The sequence below is a fragment of the Phocoena sinus genome, chromosome 9, assembly GCF_008692025.1.
Source record: "Phocoena sinus isolate mPhoSin1 chromosome 9, mPhoSin1.pri, whole genome shotgun sequence".
NCBI lineage: Eukaryota > Metazoa > Chordata > Mammalia > Artiodactyla > Phocoenidae > Phocoena > Phocoena sinus.
In genome coordinates, this window is record NC_045771.1 from 13,767,450 (window position 1) to 13,773,254 (window position 5,805).

Here is a 5,805-nt window from a genome sequence, read left to right on the forward strand (position 1 = left end):
TGGAACTCTCTGCCTACAACCCAACCCATTGGCTGGCTGAACCCTTCTCTACACCATTGGATTATCTGGAACCATGACTGACCCCAGCCGGGCTCTGGACTCTTCTGGCTTCCCCACTGAGGGGCTGTCTGTCTGATTTGCCACCTGAAGACGAGCAGCTGGGAGAGAGGTGGCAGGGTGGATAAGGGTGCCAATTCGGGAGTCTGCCTGATTGGGCTTAGATCTGGCTCTGCCTCGCATTGACAGGGTTACCTTGGGCAAGTAGTTCAACCTCCCCGTCCTTTTGATCCTTCAACAGAGGGCCTTTACTACATCTTTAAAATATTAGAAATAGGGGGCTTGCCTGGTGGCGCAGTGGTTGAGAGTCCGCCTGCCGATGCAGGGGACGCGGGTTTGTGCCCCGGTCCGGGAAGATCCCACATGCCGCGGAGCGGCTGGGCCCGTGAGCCATGGCTGCTGAACCTGTGCATCCGGAGTCTGTACTCCGGAACGGGAGAGGCCAAAACAGTGAGAGGCCCGCGTACCGCAAAAAAAAAAAAAACACCAAAAGTATTAGAAATAGGTCTTAAGAATGATCCGCCATCTAGTTATTTTCCATAGCCAGACAACTCGTAGATCTCCATCAGCCTGCTGAACTGTTCCTTTTTCAGAGACTTGTTCATATACCATCCAGAAGTGTCCGGGTTTCCTTCTAACCGTTGTGGCTTGCAGGATCAAAGTAACAACCTGAATTTGATACAAGTTCAATGTCTTTTCCTTTAAGAATTAACTCCTCTTTCTGGGCTTGAGACACTGAACAAGCAACGCCTGGTTCAAACACTTTCAAACGCTGCTGATATATCTCATACAAGAAATTCCAGATTTCAACCAGAGACCTGTCCTCTTGAATGACAACGGTGATGGGGAAGCACACAGATCTCATCTTGGAACGGAAGCCGGGGTAACACCCTCCATTACATTCTGTACGTGACAACCGACAGTGCAAACCACAGCCAGTTCCTTCCTATTTCCCCACCATTTGTCCACCCAGAGCCTCTTCTTTTTCCTTCCAAGGAGACTGAGTTTGACCCTGATGTGATTCAAATCCCTCTGCAGCCTCCTGTGGGGCCCTTCGTGACACCTGTGCATCCCTTCTGAGTGATGTCTACATTTTCTGGACCGTCGACTGCCTGATTGCTTTCATTCTCGCGGCAGATGCAGCAAAGAGAGACCCCGTCCGTGTGCTCTTGTTTCTACGTCAGTAAAGTCGGCTGCGATACTGACCTCATAAGTTCGCTGGGAGAATTCATTGAGTTCGTGCACACATATCAATATTAAGGGCTTGGGGCTTCCCTGGTGGCGCAGTGGTTGAGAGTCCGCCTGCCGATGCAGGGGACGCGGGTTCGTGCCCCGGTGTGGGAGGATCCCACATGCCGCGGAGCGGCTGGGCCCGTGAGCCATGGCCACTGAGCCTGCGCGTCCGGAGCCTGTTGCTCCGCAACGGGAGAGGCCACAACAGTGAGAGGCCCGCGTACCGCAAAAAAAAAAAAAAAAAAAAAAAAAAAATATTAAGGGCTTGGAAGGATGCCCGGCACATTGTTGGTGCTACGTGTTGGCTCTAATTATTTTACTATATTAGAGTCTGTGACTTCTTGGATGAAGCTCTAGACCTTTCCGTGCTGCTCCCCAGAGCCAGGCCCTGTAGCTGGACCCCATCTCGAGGCCCCACATGCACTGGGCCTCTCAAGTTACGTTCCCCTCCCACTAGCCTGATAACCCATCATGCCCCCAACCTGGCCTACTCAGAGCACCAAGGAGGCAGGGTGTAGAGTCCCTCTTGTGATAGAATTCAGCCAGAATCCATTTGAATTTCCAGAGGCTAAACCACAGGACCCAAAGTGGACACTGGAGCCCTTGGAGACAAAGCAGAAGCTTTTGGTGACGGGCAAACTTCAGGAACTGCCACACAAGATGGAGCTTTGGTTGATTAGCTGGGGGTGCTGGACGGGAAGGGGGCAACACGGTTGGAGGAGATGCTGAGACCTGGCTTCCGGCTCAAGCCTTTACTTAGATTGCGTCTCCTGGCATGCGGTGTCTGGGGGTGCTCTTGGATAAGTAGGCGAGACAAAGTCCCTCACGCCCCAGTGGTGATGAGCAGACACTGGAGCTTTGTCCGCATTTGGGGAACGCTGATCTGCTGAGTCAGCCTGATCACAAAAGGGTAAAGAATCAAGGAACTTTTTTTTTTTTTTTTGGCTGTGTTGAGTCTTCGTTGCTGCGTGCGGGCTTTCTCTAGTTGCATCGAGCAGGGGCTACCCTTTGTTGCGGTGCGCGGGCTTCTCTGGCTTCTCGTTGCGGATCTCGGGCCCTAGGCACACAGGCTTCAGTAGTTGCGGCACGCGGGCTTCAGTAGTTGTGTCTCGTGGGCTCTAGAGCGCAGGCTCAGTAGTTGTGGCGCACGGGCTTAATTGCTCCGCGGCATGTGGGATCTTCCCGGACCAGGGATTGAACCCATGTCCCCTGCATTGGCAGGCGGATTCTTATCCACTGCGCCACCAAGGAAGTCCAATCAAGGAACTTTTGAAGGTTAGAAACAGGCCCTGGTTTCTGTGTTACTTTTTTCTTTTCTTTTTAAATTATTTTTTGTTGTGGTGAAAAAAAACAAACCAAACACATAACATAAAATTTATCGTCTTAACCAGTTTTAAGTCTGCAGCCCAGCAGTGTCGAATATACACACATTGTTGTGCAGCCAGTCTTCAGAGCTTTTTGCAAAACTAAACGTCTATACTTGTCAAACTCCGCTTCCCGCCGCCCCGCCTCCCCCCGCCCCTGGTGAGCACCATTCTGCCTTCTGTTTCTCTGAACTGGACGACCCTAGGTACCTCATGTAAGGGGATCACACAGGACTGGTTTCTGTGCTGCTTTTGAAAACCTGGATTTTGGAAACCTTTATGACAGCCGTCAACACACACGCCATCCTCCCACCTCTTCTTCTCAGTCTCCCCCTTAAGGTCTCCCCCTGTGCTCAGCCCACAGGTACTGCTGTTCTCCCCACTCAGTCCTTGGCCAGTGCGTGGCCCCTCACACTTTTTCTGGGTGGGCTTCCCCAGCCTTGGCTCCAACCAGCCTCAAACAGCTGAAAGCTGCTCCCCCATCTGGAGTCTTTATCCTCCCTGGGCCTCTGCCCGACCTTCAGGTCTCAGCATTTTGACGAAACATCGGGGAGACGCTTGCATAGGTGGTCCAGGAACCATATTTTAAGCACTACTGCTGCGTCATTACGACCGATTTCCTTGTCTGTCTCCCCAACTACTGTCAGCTCAACTACTGTCAGCTCTGTCCCTCCTGACAGCCCACCTTGCAGACATCAGATTGAGTGAATGAAGGAAGAAATCCTAAAACACAGCTCAGTAGAAAAGTGAGACCAAGAGAAAGCTCTCAAGGTGGAGACGGTACATTGAACACATGCATCTTTTCCCTAATGAAACTCCACTCAAACTACAGCAGAGGGATTTAAGCGATAATATACAAACCCAGGAGGAGGGTGAAGCGGCAGAGCTGAAAGGCGGGGTCACGGGGCCGGTGGGAAAGCGAGAAGCCATGGAATCCCTGGAGTGTACAGGAGCATCAGCCCCGGTCCCTCTGGAAGTGGGAGTGAAGGCAAGGGAGGGATCATGGGAGCCATCCTAGGGGCTCCCCACCATCCCGTGTGAGCTTACCAGCACTCAGGATGCAGCCCACTTACCCAACCATCTTCCTGCCAGGGGCCCAGTCTCTTGTCCACACAAGTGCCCTAATTCTGGTGAGCACTGAGTTTTCCAAACTACCCACTGTCCCCCAGCGGGGCTCTGAACACTTTCTGAGCTGAAGACTCTTTCTGGAGCATCTCATCGTGGGAGCCTTCATCCAGAAACGGCAGTACTGCCCTTACCTTATTCAGCTAGACTTGTGCTTAAAACTCAGCGTTTCAAAACTCAACAATTTTTGTGTTAGGTATACAAATTTAGGTGGTGAACTATTTTAAAGTTAAAAAAAAAAAGATTAATGCAAAAGTCAGCCAAGTGGTTACCTCTTTGGGGAAGGAATATGATGGAGGAGGAACACAGCAAGGGCTCTGTAGGACATTGAATTGTGTCCCCCCAAAATATGTTCAAGTCCTCACCCCCATTGCCTGTGAATGTGACTTTATTTGGAAATAAAATTAAATCTTTGCAGACTTAATCAAGTTAAGATAGGTCATACTGACTGGATTAGAGTGGGTCCTAATCCAATGACTGGTGTCTTTATAAGAGAAAGGAGAGGGAAGAAGGCCGGTGACCATGGAAGCAGAGATCGGAGTGATGCAGCTACAAGCCAAGGAATGCCAAGCCTTGCTGGGAGCCACCAGAAGCTAGGAAAAGGCAAAGACTTTCCTCAGGAGCCTTCAGACACCTTGATTGCAGACTTCTAGCCCCCAGAACTGTGAGGGAATAAACTTCCCTTGTTTTAAGCCACTCAGTTTGTGATCATTTGTTACAGCAGCCATGGGAAACTAACACAAGCCCCAAAGCTTTACTAATGTTATATTTCTTAACCTGGGTTATGAGTACTAGGGGATTGGCTTTAGTATTGTTTTTAAACTATACATATGTGATTTCACATTAACAAAATTAAAAATAAATAATAGCAGAAAAGGAACATCCAGCGAGGGTCTGGGCCTTGAAGATGTGTTCAGATCGGGCACATTTGGCTATGGGTTTGCTGTGCATGCCAAGATCGTGGCAGGTCTGTGGGATGCATGCTGGAGGGGGCTCTCTGGGGCTGAGCTTGAACATCGTAAATCATGGGATACAGCAGATGGCAGAGGGGTGGTGGAAGCTTCTTGTCTTACATGTGAACATCTCATGTGATCACCGTCCCAGGAGGTGCCATGTCAACAGGAAGATGAGATGTCCCTCCTTCCCGGGTGCAGCAGGCTGTCCACCTTACGGGAGGGTCGCAGACTGGATAGCTGAAGTGGGAAGGGTCCCTTCGGAGGCTCTGTGGGGTTCTGCTGACCTGCAGCATCTGTCTGGGAGGCAGCCCGAGGTCTTCCTTCTTCGCCCTGATAGGGGACGCTTGGCGCATAGCATCCCCCTCAGTGGGAGCCCTGTCCACCGCAAAGTGGGCAAGGTCTGAGCAGCCCCACCATCTCCAAGATGCTTATTACAATGCGGGGCCACACTTGGCTTTCTGTTGATGGCCCTGTGGAACTTCCAAGAGAAAGACGTCATCAAGGGCCAGAGGAGCCCCTTCAAGAAACTGAAATAGAGGAGCCACTGGGGGAGAAGCAGCCTCCACCCACCCCCGGTGTCATGGGACTTCCTCCGCAGGCCTCCTGCAAAACGCTGTTGCCTTCGTGAGCACTGCCCCCTGGAGCAACTTTCCTCTTCCCTTTGCTCAGCCAGAGGAATCAGAGCTGTGGGCTTTTTTGGTGATTTTCTTTTTCTCTGCTTGGTTCCCTGCCCTGTAGTTAAGAGGAAATAACAGCCATCCCAGGAATTCTCAATAAATGTATATTATTTAGCTGAAAAAAAAATTGTTAAAAGGATGAGAAAGTGAATAGTGAACACCTTATAAACTGTCCTAAACAAATAGATGTTGGTTCTGAGTGTAAAAGCGCACTTTGAAAAGTGGGGAGAGATGGGAAAAAGTCACTTTATACCTCCCTTAAAACTGTGTTAAGTTCTGTTTAATGGCTATTCTGGGAAAGGGATATAATTCCTTTAAAAGCTGGACTGCCCTGCAGCTGAAGCCAAGTTGTAAAACTGTTTGGGACGTAGTAGGAAGGTTAGTAAAGAGACC

General features: G+C 50.4%; 1 pseudogene; it reads right to left on the reverse strand.

Annotated features, from left to right (window-relative positions):
* Nucleotides 1-516: 516 nt before the first annotated feature.
* LOC116759752 lies at nt 517-5,088 on the reverse strand (annotated as a pseudogene).
* Between the last annotated feature and the right edge of the window lie 717 nt (nt 5,089-5,805).